The sequence below is a fragment of the Lepisosteus oculatus genome, unplaced genomic scaffold (genome assembly GCF_040954835.1).
Source record: "Lepisosteus oculatus isolate fLepOcu1 unplaced genomic scaffold, fLepOcu1.hap2 HAP2_SCAFFOLD_87, whole genome shotgun sequence".
Taxonomy (NCBI): Eukaryota; Metazoa; Chordata; class Actinopteri; order Semionotiformes; family Lepisosteidae; genus Lepisosteus; species Lepisosteus oculatus.
Window position 1 is genome coordinate 593,319 of NW_027168425.1, and position 21,128 is coordinate 614,446.

The following is a 21,128-nucleotide window of genomic DNA, read 5'->3' on the forward strand; positions in this document are numbered from 1 at the left end:
GCCGCAGGGGATCTTGGGACCTCGCTTTGCATAGGGGCTTCCCAGAGTGCGTCGTTTCCGGCACAGTGTGGCCGGGTGTTTTCCGAGTTATCGCACGGATTGGGCACGCTCGCAAGCCGTGAGCCGCAGGCGATGAGCCCGGAGCTGAACGGGCCCCACTGGCTCGTTTGTAAGGCCAGGTGTATTGCCAACCACGACCGGCAGGGCAGAGGCCTTGAAGGCGGCCTGGGCTCCTGCACAGCACCCACCCACTGTGTCCCACAGCACCACAGCGCCGACACACCTTTGGTTGTCCCACATAAAAAACATAGCCATTGCAGGCGCCCAGCTGGATTGTAGAGGGCAGGTGCCTTAAGCCTCCATTTACATTGTCCGGTAGCAAGCGAACCTCGAATTTCCTTGCTCCTGTTTTTATACCGTCAACATCTCTAACCTCAGTTCCATGGTGGACGGTGCAGTACTGCTTAAGCCAGGTGTGAATGTCCTCCGTCTTTGCCATTTCCGAGAACATAACAACATGCACCGTTTTCCTCTCTCTCTGTGTCAGAGGCTGCAAGTTGATCTTCTCAAGGGCAGGAACTTTCCCTCTTTTTGCCTCAAACACATCCACACATTGTTCAAACAGAGAATAGGTAGCAAAAACAACCTCAAATTCTTTCTGACCTGGGAGAGCGAAGATGAAATCCAAGTGCCGAGGTTCAAAGCCAAGTTCCTTCTGTAACACTTTTCTGCTGAACTGCATACGATCCATGAAGAGGTCATCCAAAAGCTCAAAACGTACAGCATTCTTGCGGGATCCAAAGGTTGCCATCTCAAACTGCAAAACAAACACTGCTTCCACAAAACAAGAAAACAATCCAACTACAGGCTGATCAAGGTATCTCCCCTGCCAGGTAAGCTGAGAGCCACTGGCTCGTTTGTAAGGCCAGGTGCATTGACAACCACGACTGGCAGGGCAGAGGACTTGAAGGCGGCCTGGGCTCCTGCAGCTGTCCAGCCACGCACTCTGGTTTCTCTTCATCTCGTACAAATCTTTTGCCTTTTACTAAAGATTTCCATGGAGAGGAGCATGAATGAGTTCCATACAATTTTTGTGCTTCCCTGCCTTCGGGTGGGGCGCAGCTGGGCTGGTCAAAGAGAGAAAACAAAACCGCTCACAATCGCTCTTACAATGCAGTAAGTAGCACAGGCTACTTAGGGAGTAGGCTCTTCTTCTTCTTCTTCTTCTTTTTCACAGCCTTAGTCCCAGACTGTCCTGGGGTCAGCTGCTTTGGTTGCTCTTCTCCATTTGTCTCTGTCGAGCACATCTTCCTCACTCACTTCACATACCTCCATATCTTTTCTCACACAATCTATCCATCTCTTTCTAGGCCTGCCTCTTCCATTGTTACCTTCCACCTCAAATTCCATTACCCTCTTTGTTACTTCCTCAAAGTCCCTCCTCATGATATGTCCATACCACCGTAACCTCGCCTCTCGCATCTTCTCAACCACATCCACCACCCTACATTGTCTACGGATTTCTTCATTTCTGATCTTATCCTTCATTGAAATCTGCAGAATCCATCTCAACATCCTCATTTCAGTTCTTCTCATCAAGTTCTCTTCCCTCTTTCCAACTGCCAAGCATTCAGCTCCATATAGTAGTACAGGTCTAATCACAGTCTTGTACATTTTGCACTTTAACTTTCTGGGAATTTTCCTGTCACAGATTATTCCAGTTATCTCTCTCCACTTGTTCCATCCAGCTTTCACTCTTTGTTTTACTGCCTCCAGTGTTTCTCCTCCCTTTACCAGTTTTGATCCAAGGTATTTAAAGTCATCAACTTGTTTCAGTTTTCCTCCATTTGTCTCCTCAACATTGGTCATAGTATCTCCTCTTCTCTCCATTACCATTATTTCAGATTTTTGTGCATTCATTTTCAGTCCACCCTTTTCCAGACTCCTCTGCCATTTGAACACTTTCTCCCGTAGTTCTACTTCTGAGTCTGCCATCAGTGCCACATCATCAGCAAAGATGAGTTCCCAAGGCACTTCTGTTCTTACCTCCTCTGTCAGTGTGTCAATAATGTTTATGAAAAGGAAAGAACTTAGTGCTGATCCTTGGTGTACTCCAACTGTGATTTCAAACTCTTTTGTCTCTCCCTGTTGTGTTATCATCTTCGTAGTTGCATCTCTATAGGTTGCTTGAACTAACTTCACCATGCTTTCTGGTACTCCTTTCTTCCTCAAGCACCAATACACCACCTCTCTGGGCACACGGTCATATGCCTTCTCCAAGTCCAGAAAGGCCACATACAGCTTTTTCCCTTTCTCTAGTGTCTTCTCCTGTAACTGTCTCATCACAAAAATGGCATCTGTTGTGCTTTTCCCCACTGAGAATCCAAATTGTGAGTTGTGGATCCTGATTATCTTCCTGAGTCTCTTGTCCAGAATTTTTTCCAGGATTTTCAATCCATGTTCCAGAAGTTTTATTCCTCTATAGTTTTAACACTCCATTGGGTCTCCTTTCTCCTTGTAGATGGTAACCATACTGCTTTTTGTCCATTCTTCTGGAATTCTCTCTTCCTTTGCAATATTGTTTAGCAATCTCGTCAGCCACTGAATCCCCTCTTCATCGAGGTTCTTAAAGTGTTCTGCTGCTATTCCTGATGGTCCAGTTGCTTTGCCCACTTTCATCTCTTTGATAGCTTCTGTCACTTCCTTTACTGAAATTTCTTGGATTGGTCCACACACTACGTCTGCCTCCACTAGGTTCTCCCTCTCATTTTCTACATTTAACAGATTTTTGAAGTACTCCAGCCATCTTTGCTTGATCTGTTCTTCTTTAATCAAGACTCTGCCTTCTCCATCCTTGAGTCCCGCCACCCGGATAATATCTTTTTTCTGTCTCGCTCTATGTTTAGCAATCTTGTAGATTTGGTCCTCTCCTTCCTTTGTTTCAAGTTTCTCATTCCATTCTTTCCAGGCTCTTTCCTTTGCTCTTGCTACACTTCTTTTTGCTACCTTCTTTAGTCTCTTATATTCTTGTAATTCTCCAGTGCCATCTTTCAGTGCCTTGTATGCTTTTTTCTTTTCCTTCAGTGTTTCCTGAACTTCCATATCCCACCACCACTCTTCATTTTCCCTCGGTCTGCCTCCTCTTGTCTTTCCACAAACCCTGGTAGCAGCCTCTTCTAGGATGTGGCTCATCTCAGTCCACTCTTCTTCAACTGAAGGCTCCTCTGTTTCCTCTGTGTTGTTTTTCATTTCTTTCACCAGCCTGTTGAAATCTACTTTGTTTTCTCTCAGTTTCCACACTTTTGTTCGTGCTGGGTGTTTCCTCTGCCTTATTCTTCGCTCCTTCAATATTGTGATGTCCATCACCAGTAGCCTGTGTTGTCTGGTAACAGCCTCATAGGGCAGGACTTTAGCATCTTGGACTTTCGCTCTATCAATTCTTCTCACTAATATGTAATCTATTTGGGTATCATGGCCTCCACTCCTGTATGTCACCTTTTGCTCATAATTCTTCGTGAACCCTGTGTTCACTGCAAACAATTCAAGAGCTTGGAGTGTCTCTAGTAGCCTTCCTCCTTCTTCATTTCTCTCTCCTAGCCCTCTCTGACCATGTTCATCTGGATAATCTGGGCATTTCTCTCCTAAATGTGCATTGAAGTCTCCTCCAATTACCACCATTTCATTTCCTGGGATTCTGCTAATCACTTCTTCGAGATCTTCCAAAAAGCTCTCCTTTTCCTCCTGTGGTCTTCCTACCTGTGGTGCATATACAGAGATGATATTCCATAACCCACTCTCAAAAGCCACCTGTACATTGATAATCCTGTCTGAGTGTCTAACCACCCTCACTATCTTGTCTGCTAGGTCTTTGCACACTATCACACCCACTCCATTCATTTTGGTACTCTTTCCAGCATATAGAATCATGTATCCCTCTCCTAGGTGTCTTGAGCTGTTTCCTTTCCACTTGGTTACTTGCACACACAAGATCTCCACTTTTCTCCTTGCCATAGTTTCAACCAATTCTCTCCCTCTCCCTGTCATGGTGCCAACATTCCAACTCCCCACTCTCATTGACTTAACATTCCTTCCAGGCCCCTTCACCTTGTTTCTTTTCTGTAGCCCCCACTCTACAGTTTTCCCCACAGTAGCATAATTTCCATTAGTACCCTGTTGGGACACAGCACTAATGGCGGACGTTGTTAACCCGGGCCCCGGCCGATCCGGTATGTGGTTTGTGTTCTTTGCAACCATGGTTTTGGCAAGATGGTTTTACGTCAGATGCCCTTCCTGACACAACCCTTTTAGTCGCCTCTTACGACAGGCACTTAGGGAGTAGGCTGATGTGTTTAAAAACAACCAGCGCCAGGCAGGAGTCGAACCTCCAAACTCCTAATCCATAGTCAGACACATTATCCATTGCACCACTGGCCCTGGTGTGACACTACAGGACTGTAACCCAGTGAGCTTAGCACTGCAACTAGTAAAATATTACCCCTGGTCCATTCTTTTCCAAAAGTGAGAAACACCTGTTTTCTACATTTTGTCTGTTTTAAAACCATATCTCTTTAAACCAAACCAAAAGTTTGTCTTTTGCACTGATATTCTGATTCATTTCGATTTCAAAGAAAAAAAAACATTACCTTCCAAAGCATCATAAAATTGTCCCTTCCTCCACACTCTACTTCTCTCTTGTAGTAGTACAGCAGACCTTTCCAGGTGAGCAGATCACAGAGTCCGAAATGAGCTTCCTCCATCAAGCAAAGTACCTGAACATGACTCTGTCATCATAAAAGCGCCCCTGTAATAAAGAAATTAAATCCGAAATCAAGAGGGCAGTTGCCTACTGAAGTTCAAGAAGTCATAAATTTTAACCTAGCAACACATTAAAGGCTGCATCTATACAAGTACGATTCTAGAAATGCTCACCAGATTACGTTTTAAGAAAGAACTGCGCCTCAGGTTCCGCCGAGATCTTAACTCGGATGGCAGGATTCAGAGTCTGGAGTGTGGAATGATGGCGCACGGAGGGTCCACATACTGTGGATCTCTCAGTGATCTTCCGCGTGTTCAAACCGCCAGCGTGTGACTCCCCTGTCCCCGTGACCTCATTGCTCTGCTCTCGCCTCTGTGCAGCTGAGCCCGACTCATGGTAAAGTGGAAAAAAATATGCCCTAAACGTGAGATTTACTCTGGAGTGAGGATAGTTGTTACCTTCTTATCGTTGAAACGGATGTATGTGATATGGCGACTAGGTTCTTCTCCATTAGCAGGCTTAAGGTTAAAGAAAAAAACATTGCTGACTTCTTTTTTTTTTGCCAGCCTCGAGCGCTGATTAGCGAGGTTTGTATTTCATGTTTTGCAAGTTGCATCCATTTTAAGAAAAACAAGTCGCGTTAAAGACAGGAAATGAATACTTGCATTTAATTAAGTCTAGCGGTAGGCGGTTGTCTGTAAGGACCAGTTCAGTTCGAGAAGACAGAACAAAGAAGGCACCACTGGGATTCGGACCCAGCATCTCCTGTTTAAGGAGACAAGCACTTTAACCAACTAAGCCACGGCGCCCTGGGAGTGTTGTCCTTTTGCAGCCACTTGGACACACCACTCAGACACATCTGCATTCGGTGTGTGCTCCGCCTGCTCGCTGAGCAAGTTGCCACCTTTACATACAATAGCAACATCGACACCAAGAGAAAGGATGACAAATGGCTTTTATCTGGAACTTTTCATGTCCAAGGAGCTCAATGTGCTTTCTGTGTACAACAGGGCCACTGAACTCCACACTGGCCACTGAACCACAGCAGTGGCTTGCTGGCTTGACATCTCCCAAGGAAAATGTTGAAATCGCATGTGGAACAGGAAAAGGACCCTCGAGTACGAGGGAAAAAAAAGAAAAAGATCATCTTTAGCGCGCCAACCCATGTCTGGACAGCCCAGTTTCGTCGACGAGGTGGCCGAGTGGTTAAGGCGATGGACTGCTAATCCGTTGTGCTCTGCACGCATGGGTTCGAATCCCATTCTCGTCGCTCTCTATGTCTGACACGTGTGCCCGTTCGATGTTGGCCCTCCTTTTGTTTGCTCCAGTACTAGAGCCGTGCATTTTCTAGCGGTGGCTGAACATGGTATAGTAGGCTAACGTCGGTATCGAGCAGTGGCAGTAACAGTATTTACGTGCCGCTGCTGCCAAGTGGCTCTGGTTTGAGACTGCGTTTTCACTTACTTGCAGCACAAACGGAGAAAGCGATTTTTGACAGTCTCTCGAGAGACTGCGCTAGGTGTTTAGGGATAGATCAAAGGGATAGACTTTGTCAGTTCCCCCTGGGATGATGGCCTCTCAAATAGTTTGTGATTCCTCTAGACGTTTATACAGTAGAAGCCTGCTTCGTGGCTTAAATCCAAGCTAAGGAAACGAGTTAGAGGTCTGATGCAGAACTGCGAATTCAATGAAGGGGAACACTACAGTACATTGCACTGTATGTGTGAGGAAAGCTGCCCCCTTCTGTTCCTTGTCGACCGAACAGAGGACTGTAAAGGATACCGCCAAGAAACTTTAGGATGCTGGTTGGAATCCAGCTCCAAAGAGGCCCCTTTGGGTGTTATGTCATCAAAAAGTAAGAACAGAGAATCTCCCTTTGATCAAAAGCGCAACAGAACTGTTTTCCGTGGAGCAGGTTTCAGACCCGTAGACCTGTTTTATTTGTAGGGCAGGGCGCATTCCCAAACGCGAATCTCCTGTTTTAGAAATGGTTTGGGGCGGCGTGAAGTGAAAATAAGAAGTGGGCTCCAGATGCACATGGAAGCAATCAAGTGTTTCATCCGAGCTGTTTCAAAGACTGCTCAACAGCTTTCCTTTCACAGAGGCCCAACGATTAATGATGGGGGTGCACCCTTCAATGTGCCTTACGACTCTAGGGAGTGATTGAGACGATTCGTAGCGTGTTTTCATTTCCCTCTATTCCCCGTGTTGCAGTGGTAGGATGACGTAAATTCCTGCTTCAACACGTAACGGCATTATAATCACGTGCAGGAGCTGAGGGCTTTTGTTTTGTTTCGTTTTCCATGGCGTTCGTAAACGCGCAAAACAAAGACAATTCCTCCGTCTAACACGAATGTAAATGCTTTTGAAAGTGCAGTGTGGTGCAGCTTGTAAAATCCTTGTCCACATTTTTGGTTTGTTGATGTTTTTTCTGTCTGCCAAAGTTGCATTTTGACATCAGGACGGGGAGACTTTATCATTTGAACGTGAAGCCAGCCTTAAACCCTCTGAGGCGTGTCTGTCTGCCGGCATGTATCTTGTGAAAGGTTTTTTTTTTTTAACGGAGAGCGACTTAAAAAAAGTTTCTGCAGCCACCTCGCACTCCGTGTTAGATTATAGGAGGAATGCGGCGGCGGCGAGCTCGCTGTAGTTGTGGCCGAGTAGTTAAGGCGATAGACTTGAAATCCATTGGGGACTCCCCGCTCAGGTTCGAATCCTGCCGACTATGGCGTCTGCCGCACGTTGCCTTGTGCCTGTGCGGCAAAGGCGAAGTGCAGTTTCTCCTTTCCTGGTACTATAAAAATGCTACATCGCTTGGTCCTGCTTCCATGGAAAGCAGTTCTTCAGGTAATTCTACTCTCTTACCAAAGCTGTTAGGTTCCTTTCCGTGGTGAGAGGGGTTGTCATGCAACGCTGCCACATAGTGCCGACAGACAAGTGTGTTGCGGGAGAAGAGAAAAGTGTTTGAAGATTTAAGAGTGTCTTAGGTGGAGCCAAAATCAAGTGTCACAAATGCAAGTGGGAGGATTTCCAATGTTTAATATGGTAAAAATAAGCGGAAGTTATCTGCCGGTCCGGCACAGTCTGCCATGCTTTTGTCATATACTGTAAAGTGGTGTCGAACTGGGTGTCGAACTGGAGCCTCACCATTTGCATATGTGAGGCTCCAGTTATATATCGAGTGTCACATTAAATGACAAAAATGAAGAGAGTTAAAGCAGCTGGAGAGGTTTTCTTACAACTTTTGAGCTGACACAGTTTTGGAAAATGTTTCCTTCACGCTGCACTGTACAACATAGGCAGCCAAGAGTCCCCAAAACAAAACAGAATTGACAGATAGGAGAAAATTCCCATTCGTCCTGAAGTTCCCAAAATCCAGCACTGAGCGTAAACAAAGTGTCTAAGTAGCGTGGGAATGCTAACCCTAACCCTAGCTGGAGTTTGAGCAATCCAGCACTGAGCGTAAAAAGATGAGTCAAAGTAACGTCTAATCGGATTAGTTTCCTTAGAGCTGGTTCAGAGTTTGCTCAAGAGTTTACCTTTCACAGATGCGCAAAGAAGAATGTTGGGGGTGCAAGCTTCAAGGCGCCTTACAGCTGTAGGGTGTGATTCGAGACGATTCGTGGCGTGTGCTGGTTCCCATATACCGTATGCACCGGGGTGCAGTACTAGGATGACGTACAATACCGCTTGGGCACGTAACGGCGTTATATGCAGGGTTTTCGTTTGTTCGTTTTGTTTTGCTCTGCTTTGCTTTGTTTTGCTTTCCATCGCGTTGGTAAGAGCGTAAATAAAAAGGCGATTCCTGCGTCTACCACTAATGTAAGAGCTATTTCAAGTGCGACGTGGTGCGGCTTTTCAAATGCTTGTGGGCATTTCTCTGTTGTTGATTCTTTTTTTGTGTAACAAAGTGGTATTTTCATGTCCGGACGGGGAGACTTTATCATTCCGACATGAAGCCACCCTTAAGTCCTCTGAGGCGTGTCTGTCTGCAAGGCTTGTATTTTGGAAATGTTTTTTTGAAACGGAGAACGACTTTGAAATAGGCTTTCGCCGGCGCCTCGCGATCCAGGTAAGATTGTAGCAAGAACGCAGCGGCGGTGGGGCTTGCTGTAGTCGTGGCCGAGTAGTTAAGGCGATGGACTAGAAATCCATTGGGGTCTCCCCGCGCAGGTTCGAATCCTGCCGACTACGTTGTCTGCCTCCAGTCGGTGTGTTTCGGCGCAAGCAAAGAAGCGCGCCTCTTTGCTGTTCCTGGTGGTTTTAAAACGCCCAATCGCTTGTACCCACTGCCTTGGAAATAAGTTCTTCAGCGTCCGCGAATGGCATTTTGCAGCTGGAAGCAGATGTCGACGCGTTTTCCACAGAGCACCAAAAAAGCGTCTTTTTTGAAGGTCCAGGCACTGAGCATTGGTGGTTCAGTGGTAGAATTCTCGCCTGCCATGTGGGAGGCTTGGGTTCGATTCCCGGCCAATGCAGTGGCTTTTGCAGGGAGCGGCTCCATCACTTGCATTCCCTTGCAACTCGCAACTGAAAACCCACTGAAGCTAAGCAGGTGTGAGCCAGGTCAGTACCCGGATGAGGGTGAGCTACAGGGAAAAACAAAGCTTCCAGCTGCAAGCGGTGTTAATGGTGCCGGCGGGGGGGCGCTCACCCTGAGGTCTGTGCCGGTCCCAATGCCCCAGTATAGTGACGGAGATGCTGTGTTGTAAAAGGGCGCTGTCTTTTGGTTGAGATGTAAAACCGAGGTCACAGCGCTCTGTGGTCATTCAAAATGACCACCAAAACCTTTGACAAAAGCTCTTGGTAATTGATGGTCTTCAATAATGCTTCTCCTTTAGGTACATTTTAAATCAGCTGAAAAATGCTGTGAAATGGGGGGGCACTTCAGGCCAGTGTAGGATTTGGGTTACAAGAACCATGAAACTGCACGAGAAAGCCCGTACACTGAATTACACGGCTTTCTATTCAAAGGAGGAAAAAAGAAATTCCCTGAGTTCGATTTTTTGCAGCACAGAGAGGAGCACTGTCGTGAGGCCAGTTAGCTCAGTTGGTTAGAGCGTGATGCTAATAACACCAAGGTCACGGGTTTGAGCCCCGTACGGGCCAGGTCCTTTTCTCCTCTCTTACCAAAGCTGTTAGGTTCCTTTCCGTGGTGAGAGGGGTTGTCATGCAACGCTGCCACATAGTGCCGACAGACAAGAGTGTTGCGGGAGAAGAGAAAAGTGTTTGAAGATTTAAGAGTGTCTTACTGTAGGTGGAGCCAAAATCAAGTGTCACAAATGCAGGTGGTTGGATTTCCAATGTTTAATATGGTAAAAATAAGCGGAAGTTATCTGCCGGTCTGGCACAGTCTGCCATCCTTTTGTCAGATACTGTAAAGTGGTGTCGAACTGGGTGTCGAACTGGAGTCTCACCATTTGCATATGTGTGTGCGTTGTTAGTTGATCTGACAATTGATTTTCTAAAAGCCCCAACGAACAACCTCGTGTTTATTGCTACAATTAATAATTGTCTCAGTAAACCCATCAAACCTCTACATTTAATGGCGTCCCTGGGCGGGCGAGTTTAGAATAAAATGAGAATCAATCGCACAGAATAACTGATGTTATACAGTTATACATCGAGTGTCACATTAAATGACAAAAATGAAGAGAGTTAAAGTAGCTGGAGAGGTTTTCTTACAACTTTTGAGCTGACACAGTTTTGGAAAATGTTTCCTTCACGCTGCACTGTACAACATAGGCAGCCAAGAGTCTCCAAAACAAAACAGAATTGACAGATAGGAGAAAATACCCACTCGTCCTGAAGTTCCCATAATCCAGCACTGAGCGTAAACAAAGCGTCTAAGTAGCGTGGGAATGCTAACCCTAACCCTAGCTGGAGTTTGAGCAATCCAGCACTGAGCGTAAAAAGATGAGTCAAAGTAACGTCTAAATTGGGTTAGTTTCCTTAGAGCTGGTTCAGAGTTTGCTCAAGAGTTTACCTTTCACAGATGGGCAAAGAAGAAAGTTGGGGGTGCACGCTTCAAGGCACCTTACAGCTGTAGGGAGTGATTCGAGACGATTCGTGGCGTGTGCTCGTTCCCATATACCGTACGCCCCGGGGTGCAGTGCTAGGATGACGTACAATACCGCTTGGGCACGTAACGGCGTTATATGCAAGTGCGGGATGTGAGGGTTTTCGTTTTTCCGTTTTGTTTTGCTCTGCTTTGCTTTGTTTCGTGGTCAAGAGGCGTAAGGTAAGTCGTAATCCAGGGAGAACACTGGTGGCAAACAGTCCGAGGTGAGAGGCGAGGTCCAAAGTCAAAAAGGCAGAAGGGGAGTCCAATATCCAGAATAAACGAGGTAATGGAAAAAACGCCAGGTAGAGCTCTCAAGGCATAGACTCAATACCGAGCAGCGGGAAGCAGGTAAAGATGGTAAAAATAGCACTGTGTACCGCACGGTGGAGTGTGTGCAGGTGGGTTAACTCGTGCGGCAGGGTTTGTTAATAATCACCCACTGCTGGTGCTGATTAGATCGCTTAAGAGTTGGTCTTAACTGCCTGGCGGTCATGACAAGCTCCTCTTTAAGCTGTGGTTTAGTTTTGCATTCATGTGTTTCTAGAGCAGTTATTTATGGGGGTGGGTGGGTCTTTCACAGAGGCTCAGGACAAATCCCCCGCATGAAAGTCTACTGTGTGCGTTCAAACAGTCACAGGTCAAGAGCCAGGCAGGAGGACAATGGACAGAAGAGCCAACGAGCTAAAAATAAAAGAACGAATATGAAAAAGCCACCATCTTTTTCTTTTTGACATTTTCCGACATTCATGCAAGCCAAGACAAAGTTGCTCGTAGCTACTTGTGGATTCCAATACTCTATCGAGTGCTTTGATGAGTTTTTGCAATTTGATTGTCGTCCTGTCAGCCTGTTTCTGTTTTTTTTTTCAATCTAGTGATGGAAAGTAAGAGGGAAATGATGGAGCAATCAATAACCGCTCCGGAAAAAAAATGGCAGAAAGAAATGGCCCGTCACTAAGGACATTTGTGAAGCAGAGGAGTGACATCACCACAAAGGCGACTTATTCTGCTGATCTTTTTGGTGAATAATGATTGAGGCGCGTTAAGAGAAAGGTAGCTGCATCAGCATGCTTAGGCTGCAAAGGATAAAGCAAAGGTTTACTCCATGCTGAAAAGAGAAAAAAAGAAGCACAACGTTTTGGCTGTGGAGCCTTCTGCGCCATCTTCTTTAGCGATGGTGATGATGTTTACATTGGAAAAACTGAGACACCCATACCAGAGGGGCTTGAACCACCAACCTTTCAGTTAACAGCCAAATGCACTAACCGATTGCTCCACAGAGACTGACGGCCGCTCGTGCTCCCTACATTTGCAGGTTTATGGTCAAAGAAAACAATCGTTTGCGCTTCTTGTAGCCAGCAATATTTTTTCACTGACAACCAAGAAATTGATTTCATCTTTCACAAAATGTATGGATTTCTTCAGAAACAAGTTATTCCAGAAAGGAAATGCATTCTTGCATTAAACTGAACAAAGCTGTACATGTTTGTCTGAAATGATACATTTGGCACAACAAGACACGGAGAGAGGCACAGCTGGTATTCAGACCCAGGATCGCCTGCTTACTAGGCAGGCACTTTAAGCCACTAGGGAGCACCGCACTTTTACAGACACTTGGACACATCTGCGCTCGGTGTGCACTTAACATAATCTCTGAGCCCGTTGTCTCTTTCCCATTTAATAGCAGAACTGACGCCAAGAGAAATGATGAGAAATGGCATTTATTTGACACTTCTCATGGAGCTCAATGCCCTTGACACCTCCCCAAGGCGACAGAGCTGCATTCTTTGGCGACAACATTTTTTCTTTTGTTTTATTTCTATACTTATTGATAGAAAAAAAAAACGATATGTCATGTACTGTAAGGGAAATGTCTCTTTTCATGGGGAAAGCTAGCACCAGCAAATGTTGTGTTTAGAAGAAGTGATTTAACATGACACGTGACCTAATTTACCGGAGCAAAAGCTCACCCAGCAAGCCCTGCTTTACTTCTACAGGAGAGAAGTACTGTAGAGTCTGCAAGATGTTCAGCTGGGTAGCTACGTCACCATGCCTCGGCTGCAAAGGAACAAGTAATAGGTTTATTGCATGCTGAAAAGAGAAGAAAGGAAACACAACGTTTCGGCCATGAGGTCTTCTCACACCTGAAGAAGCCTCACACCTGTAAAAGGTTCCATGGTTTTCTTTCTTCTCTTTTCAACATGGAATACACCTATTGTCTGCAAGATGTTAGAATTTCACGGTGTTTTGGAAGAAAACCTTTTTTCTTTGAATTCAAAATCAATCGGAATTTCAGCACGACACATCAACACTTTTTCTGTTTTAAGGAGATGATATTTTAAACCTGATAAAAATAGTAGGAAACACAAGTTTCTTGCTGTGAAAATTTAGATGGGGAAGTGTACTACTGGTAGCAGTGTAGAGCTCTCTGTGGTGGAGTGTAAGCGCATGTTCTATGGGCCAGTGGCGTAATGGATAACGCGTCTGACTTCGCATCAGAAGATTGTAGGTTCGAGTCCTTCCTGGCTCGTGAGGCTTTTAAACCTCTCAGGTTCCTCGGTAACAGGTTGCCGTCATGTATATGAACTATAGAAAAGCATTTGCCACAACCCGTAAATTAGCACGCAAGTGCGGGCTAGTTAACACAGAACTGTATGGAGATCATCTCCAGCTCCGAGCTCAATTGCAATGAAAAAACATGCAGAACAGAACTGGAGAGCAGCTGAATTTGTGCTCAGTAGGGTGGGGAGGACTCAGCATTGCTATTGTTCTAATTGGCATGAACTGCAGGGGATCTGAATCAGAACATGTCAGTTAGTTCGATCATTGCGTCAATATGTAGGCCACGTTAATATAGAATTATTACTTTGTCTGTCTCGTCTTTGTATATAGCTGAATGTCCCTGACAATTTCATGTTAGTTTTTAAGAACGACATTGGTTCTAATATATACATATATAGCATATAAGGAACACGTAAAAGTTTAGTCCATGCTGAAAAGATAAGAAAACCGCCACAACGTTTCATCTTGGAATAAATCTTTACTTGTTGTTTTGCAGCCTACCCATTCTGATCTAACTCCTCCCTTGAAATTCCCTAACAGATAAGGGTACGTACCGGCTCATGCGATGCTCAGTTGCAATTTGTCCCAAAACAAACAAGAACAGCAGCTGAGGTTTTGAGTTTGAACATGCACTGTATTAAAGCAGCTTTTATTTCCATTGATAAATGCTAGATATTCCTACAGAGATTCTCCAGGTGAGTAAGCGATTCCTGTTTCTGTTTGTATTTCTGTTTCATATATATATACAGTATATATATATGTTACATGTGTCTCTGCAATAGTATAAATGTGTTATACACTATCAGGGGCTGCTTTTTTGTGCACCTCATCTACAACAAGGGTTTTTTTTTCATTTATGTTTGTGGACCTTCACCATTTGAGGAAGTGAGTTAGATAAGAAAGTTACAGGTATGGTGAGCAATGACTGACAAAGGCACGTACTGCGTATTCCTTACAGAAGAGTAAGCAATTTGTTCTAAAAAACACTGGCTAAAGTCCAACATCGTTAGCAATCTTATTACTTAAATAGAATTAACATCAATAAACTGTAAGGTGCTGGTACATGCGAGTAGATTTGATCTTCTATTAAACAAAAATGCAATTACAGCTCTAAAAAGGTCAACCTAGACTTCTGTAACAGATCTGTTCAGGTCATCGCTGTTCCTCTGACCTTGTGAGTCTTTGGAATTTTAAAAGTGTATTTTGCTTGCCTTTCATGTGGTCTGTGTACAAGTCACTGTGGCGTATGCGGTCCTACACAGCCTTGCTATAGACGTGACGAGCCTCCGCTATGTTGCAATGGAGAACAGGTTCAGTATGGAGCTGCCGAGAAAATTCAGCTGGAAAGCTCGTTGCAGAAAAGCATCGTTATCTGCGTCCAGCTGCAAAGCGTCACTCGTGGGTGCTGAACAATCGATTTCCAAGGCAGTGGGTCTAGGCGATTTAGAGTGTTAAAGGTCCCAGCGAAAACAAAACAGCGCTGGTCCTTTTTCATGCACGCACGAGAGCAAATGCAAAGGACACCGTAGTCGGCAGGATTTGAACCTGCGCAGGGAGACCCAAACAGATTTCAAGTTTGTTGCCTTAACCACTCGGCCACGATTACAGTAAATACGCCAGCTGTTGGCTTCTTGCTACAATCGAACAGGGAGTGCGAGGCGGCGGCAACTTTTTTCAAGTTCGCTCTCCGTTTAAGAAACCTTTTACGCCATACGTGTAAGCAGACACACACCTCAGAGTACTTAAGGGTGGCTTCAAGTTGGAATGATAAAGTCTCCCCGTTCGGACATGAAAATAGAACTTTCTTAGACAGAAAAAAATCAACAACGGAGACATGTGGACGACGATTTCAGTCACTGCACTTTGAATAGCATTTTTACTCGAGTTACAGGAGATGCACGAATGGCCCTTGACCTACGCTCTTACGAATGCCTTGGAACATTGAAAGAGAACAGCCCTCAAGTCCTGCGGTTTATTATAATGCTGTTGCGTGTCGAGGCAGTATTTGACTCCGTCCTACCGTTGAGACACGGGGCGTACTGTAAATGAACTGCACCTGACAGCTTTAGAAAAACACCTGGGCTCAGTACGGTGCTGAGAGCTCAGCGTTGCTGTTCTAATTAGCACGCACTGTATCGGCTATGACCCGAACTTTTCAATTATCCCGAAGGACGGCGCCTGTTTGTGCAGCAGAGTGTTGCCATCAGGAGGCTGGGGCGTAAGAGAGCCACACAGCCCGCAGGGTGAGCGCTCCCTACTGGTCCCAGTCACACCTCTTGCAGGAGCAGCAGCAACCGGAGCTTTTCCGGGGTGGAATCTCCCATCCGGGTGCCGGCCAGGCTCACACCTGCTGGGCTGCCCCGGGGGTGAGCCCAGTCGAGAGTCGCAGGGCCAGATCTAGTCACCGGGGAGAAACGATACAAGTGAAGGATTGCTCGGCTCTCGGCACTTGAAAAGACCGACAAATGTCTCGATCCCGCCGGAGCTGAATGTACCCGCATGTGTGGTGTCGTCTTCTTCCCCCGCCCCGCTGTGTTTGCTGTATTGTCTCTGAAGGCGGCCCCCCCGAGACGAGACGGGCTGTTCCTGTGCCCCAATTAACACTTTACAGGTGCCATTCCCCGGCATTGTGGCCATTGTCGGTGCTCACACGCGATAAGATAAGGCGGAGGAGAGCGGGGCATGCCCAGCGGCAGACATTCAAGGAGGGGGCAGTGCGAGGTGAGGTGAGGTGCGACACGCCGGAGCCCCGACGCAGCTAATGCGGAGCACTTGTTGGACTGGCATCGAAAGGACGTGTGCGCACGGAGCGAGCCTTCCCTGCGGCGGAGCGCGGGAACTTTCTCCCCCCCTCCCGCTGCAGGAGTTGTGTGCACTGCAGCGGTGCCGAGAGAAAAGCACAGAAGGCAGCAGGCTCTGGAGAGCAGGTAAGAGACGGAGCCTTGTGGGCAGGCGAGCAGGCCCGTTTTTTGGAAATTGCTGAAAAGGTTTGTTCGGTGTGTGGCAGGCGCACGTCGCGAGCTTGCGTGGCGATCTGCCGGTCTGGAGTTATGCAAATGAGGCCGAATTGCATCCCGGGACATGCTGCGAATGCGCAACGGCGACTGCAGATGTGTAGGAAACGGCGCGCTCGTTTTCTCGTTTTGCCCACACTTTTGAGTGTTAGTGTGGCGTGTGAGTGTGTGAAAGAGTGGGCCCAGCAGGAGGCGGTGGCGTGCGGGGCGAGGAGGTGGCCTAGACTGCGCGATTTGTGCTGTGGGTGCGGGCCGCTTGCAGGGGCCTGTTTAACTCATACTTACCTGGCAGGGGAGATACCTTGATCAAGAAGGAGGTTCACCCAGGGCGAGGCTTGGCCATTGCACTCCGGCTGTGCTGACCCCTGCGAATTCCCCAAATGTGGGAATCTCGACTGCATAATTTCTGGTAGTGGGGGACTGCGTTCGCGCTCTCCCCTGATGTGCTTGGTCCAAAATCAGATACGGGAGGGTTAGGACACCACGAGCTGCGTGGCTGCGGAAGGATCCCGGTTCGACAGGAGTGGACGCCGCTGCTGGTTCTCGCTGGCTTTTAGTTAGGGGTCCGGAGAAGCATCTCAAGCTAGTTCCACTACTCTTTCTGGACGTTCATTCCCTTTTCAAAGTCAGTCGTTTTGCTGTAGTCTGCGTTCTTTAGGCTGATTATCGAGGTTAGCCTTTATTTGGTCATGGGGGGCCTCGGTACTGTATGCTGAGTCTAAAGACAGTTTCACCCGTTTTCTGATTGCTCGGTTCTGTACCAGTGCAGACATGTCAAACAGTGAATGGCTGTACCTCTATTGTATCCGTGCTCAATGAATGAAATCGGTAACAAATGAATATATGTCTAGTTATACGAAAAACGAGTGGTTTATCGACTCATCTTCATTTGCAGATTTAGAGGATAGCAGGGGGCACATAGCATACCTCATAGCAGGGGGCACATAGCCGCAATGTATTATCAATGTTAAATTTCAACCATAATATCGACAACATTAATAAACGCATACATTGAGAAAATATTCAACCCAGCATATTTTCCGGTTATATACCACAATGCATTGCTAGTATTCGTTGGTCACGTTTTTCAAACGTAGAAGTATATCCGCAAATATCTCAGCAATCCTCTTTTGACGAGCAAGTATGAACAATAATAATACTATCTGAATACATACAGATCTTTCTTAATATTATTTTGATTAAAATAGTACGTGAATAAGCAAAAAATGGCACATAAAAATAGTGTGAATGGGGAAGATGACACAAAATCGTTTTGCCGTTTCTCTTTTCTTATTCTATGTTGTACTTTCAAACTTTGGGTACTCTTTAATTAGGACAGACTTTATTGCTCAACTGCTATGATGCAAGCCAAATTTTATACATTTATTTCAGCTTTGAGCTCAGTAAACCATTCATTTTTTAGATTATACTAAAGAAGATATTAATCATCATTTATTTGGGAAGTAATATTATATAATTTTCTCCTAGCTGCGGTGCTGAAGTCCCACCCTACATCAACAGAAAAAGAAATAAAGGAGCACGCCATGTGTTACTTGAAGAATGCATATGCAAGGCAGGGGGCCAGGAGATCTGGACACTGAAAATAATAGGTTTTTGGTTCTAACTGTTAGGACAATTAGACAGGGTTTGCAAATAGTGGACAAAAATCGTCTTAACTTCCATTGTAATATTTTTTTTTCTTGGAAATATAGAAGTTGTACATTTTAAAATGTATATTTGAATCAAAATGTGGTTTTGAGTTAGTGTGTTAATGTAATTAGTTTGTGTTTGTCGTTACTATACTGTATATTGCCATGTTACCAGAATTTGAAGCTGAAGTTTAAGACTAGTTGTGTTTTTTATGATTATTGCCCATATGTTGATTGTTGATTGATTGTATACAATGTATAATTTGAAATACATATGTTTCAGGTGTGAATGTGTATTTTCAGAATAAATTTCTAAACCTAATCATTGGCTTGATTTACTAGTTTCTACACCTGTAAAACCTATCTTTGATGTATAATAGACCTCTACCCATATACGTATAATAGTCCTCTAAAGTTATCTGTAACACCTACCATATATGTATAATAGTCCTCTGAATTTATCCGTATAATAGAACTCCAACCATTTACGTATAATGAACATCTAATCATAGACGTATAATTGACGTATAACAGTAGACGTATATTAGAATTTCATTCTAGATGAATTGCAGACCACATTTAGATGTCTAAGGTATGCGTTTAATAGACGTATATTATACGGCTTTTGCCCACTGGGAAGCTCGTTTCTTTCTACCATTATGTCACTATGACAAAATCTGTCTTTAAACACCTTGCTCAGTCTCTGACGAGACTGTCAAAAATTGATTTCGCCGATTGTATTGCAAACCGGCGGAAGCGGGGTATTGGGAAAAGTTTTCAACTAGCAAAAATCGCGCCTCGGCTAAACCTCACAGGCTATGATACTGCCAATGCGCAAAGCTGACGGTTGCCAGGCAACCGCGGGGATCCTATGGAAATCGTTATCGATCGTCTCATGGCATGTCGTTGCTATAATGCTTCATATTTGTCGTCTTCTTCTTCTTCTAGCTTGAGGTTTTGAAGAATTTCATGACAGACAAGGGCTCCGTCAGGAACAAAGGGCGTTGTGAGAAAACCGTTGCTTATTTTCAGCAGCAGAAATACAACCCTTTAAATACAAGATGACAGAACAATGACGAAGGGCATGCCAGGAGGAACTCATGCACTGCAGAGGAAAGGGGGCGGGCACGTACAGTTCACATTCAAGCCACAAGTACTCTTCTCGGATGTTGCATAAACAAATCCTAACGTCCTGAAAGCATTGCAGCATGTTTGTGTCCCACTTCCCATGGCTGCAGGACTGACACGAACGGACAAACACTATCTGTGGCGTTTAGCGTGACATAGTCTTGCAGGCATCGTGCTGTCTTACTGCAATACTATACCGCTGGAGGAAACAGCACGGGTTCGATGAGCCTTGGAATGTGACTAGGAAAGAGATGCCTTTTGAACGAGGTAAAGCACTGCACAACGGAATTGAGGGATAATCTTACAGGGGATTCTGAGCGGTGTCTAAATAAATAAATTCTTCAGCTTCCGGGGATGGCATTTTGCAGCTGGAAGCAGATGTCGATGCTTTTTGAACAGAGCACCAAAAAAGCGTCTTTTTTGAAGGTACTGGCATTGGGCATTGGTGGTTCAGTGGTAGAATTCTCGCCCGCTATGCGGGAGGCTGGGGTTCGATTCCCGGCCAATGCAGTGGCTATTGCAGCGAGCGGCTCCATCACTTGCATCCCCTTGCAACTTGCAACTGAAAACCCACTGAAGCTAAGCAGGTGTTAGCCAGGTCAGTACCTGGATGAGGGTGAGCTACAGGGAAAAACAAAGCTTCCAGCTGGAAGCGGTGTTAATGGTGCCAGTGGGGGGGTGCTCACCCTGAGGTCTGTGCGGGTCCCAATGTCCCAATATAGTGACGGAGAAGCTGTGTTGTAAAAGGGTGCTGTCTTTTGGATGAGATGTAAAACCGAGGTCACAGCGCACTGTGGTCATTAAAAATGACCACCAAAACCTTTGACAAAAGCTCTTGGTAATTGATGGTCTTCAATAATGCTTCTCCTTTAGGTACATTTTAAATCAGCTGAAAAATGCTGTGAAATGGGGGGGCACTTCAGGCCAGTGTAGGATTTGGGTTACAAGAACCATGAAACTGCACGAGAAAGCCCGTACACTGAATTACACGGCTTTCTATTCAAAGGAGGACAAAAGAAATTCCCTGAGTTCGATTTTTTGCAGCACAGAGAGGGCCACTGTTGTGAGGCCGGTTAGCTCAGTTGGTTAGATCGTGGTGCTAATAACGCCACGGTCGTGGGTTTGAGCCTCGTACGGGCCAGGTCCTTTCCTCCTCTTTTACCAAAGCTGTTAGGTTCCTTTCCGTGGTGAGATGAGTTGTCGTGCAACGCTGCCACATAGTGCCGACAGACAAGAGTTATCTGCCGGTCCGGCACAGTCTGCCATGCTTTTGTCATTTACTGTAAAGTGGTGTTGAACTGGGTATCGAACTGGAGCCTCACCATTTGCATATGTGAGGCTCCAGTTATACATCGAGTGTCACATTAAATGACAAAAATGAAGAGAGTTAAAGCAGCTGGAGAGGTTTTCTTACAACTTTTGAGCCGACACAGTTTTGGAAAATGTTTCCTTCACGCTGCACTGTACAACATAGGCAGCCAAGACTCTCCAAAACAAAACAGAATGGACAGATAGGAGAAAATTCCCACTCGTCCTGAAGTTCCCAAAATCCAGCACTGAGCGTAAACAAAGTGTCTAAGTAGCGTGGGAATGCTAACCCTAACCCTAGCTGGAGTTTGAGTAATCCAGCACTGAGCGTAAAAAGATGAGTCAAAGTAACGTCTAATCGGATTAGTTTCCTTAGAGCTGGTTCAGAGTTTGCTCAAGAGTTTACCTTTCACAGATGCGCAAAGAAGAATGTTGGGGGTGCACGTAACGGCGTTATATGCAAGTGCTGGACGTGAGGGTTTTCGTTTGTTCGTTTTGTTTTGCTCTGCTTTGCTTTGTTTTGCTTTCCATCGCGTTGGTAAGAGCGTAAATAAAAAGGCGATTCCTGCGTCTACCACTAATGTAAGAGCTATTTCAAGTGCGGCGTGGTGCGGCTTCTCAAATGCTCAACAGGATGACTTCGCATGCAC

At 45.6% G+C, this 21,128-nt stretch overlaps 6 non-coding genes across 6 annotated transcripts; 5 read left to right on the forward strand and 1 right to left on the reverse strand.

Annotated features, from left to right (window-relative positions):
• Positions 1-1,001: 1,001 nt before the first annotated feature.
• On the forward strand, positions 1,002-1,118 carry LOC138236092 (U5 spliceosomal RNA). The gene has a single exon (XR_011188492.1). It is a non-coding gene; the product is annotated as a U5 spliceosomal RNA (small nuclear RNA).
• Positions 1,119-5,944: 4,826 nt separating this feature from the next.
• On the forward strand, positions 5,945-6,026 carry trnas-gcu (transfer RNA serine (anticodon GCU)). Its single transcript has one exon. It is a non-coding gene; the product is annotated as a tRNA-Ser (tRNA).
• Positions 6,027-8,868: 2,842 nt separating this feature from the next.
• Positions 8,869-8,950, forward strand: trnas-aga (transfer RNA serine (anticodon AGA)). Its single transcript has one exon. It is a non-coding gene; the product is annotated as a tRNA-Ser (tRNA).
• Positions 8,951-13,274: 4,324 nt separating this feature from the next.
• Positions 13,275-13,347, forward strand: trnar-ucg (transfer RNA arginine (anticodon UCG)). Its single transcript has one exon. It is a non-coding gene; the product is annotated as a tRNA-Arg (tRNA).
• Positions 13,348-16,670: 3,323 nt separating this feature from the next.
• On the forward strand, positions 16,671-16,834 carry LOC138236120 (U1 spliceosomal RNA). The gene has a single exon (XR_011188516.1). It is a non-coding gene; the product is annotated as a U1 spliceosomal RNA (small nuclear RNA).
• Positions 16,835-18,742: 1,908 nt separating this feature from the next.
• On the reverse strand, positions 18,743-18,884 carry LOC138236043 (U4 spliceosomal RNA). Its single transcript, XR_011188444.1, has one exon. It is a non-coding gene; the product is annotated as a U4 spliceosomal RNA (small nuclear RNA).
• Positions 18,885-21,128: the final 2,244 nt, after the last annotated feature.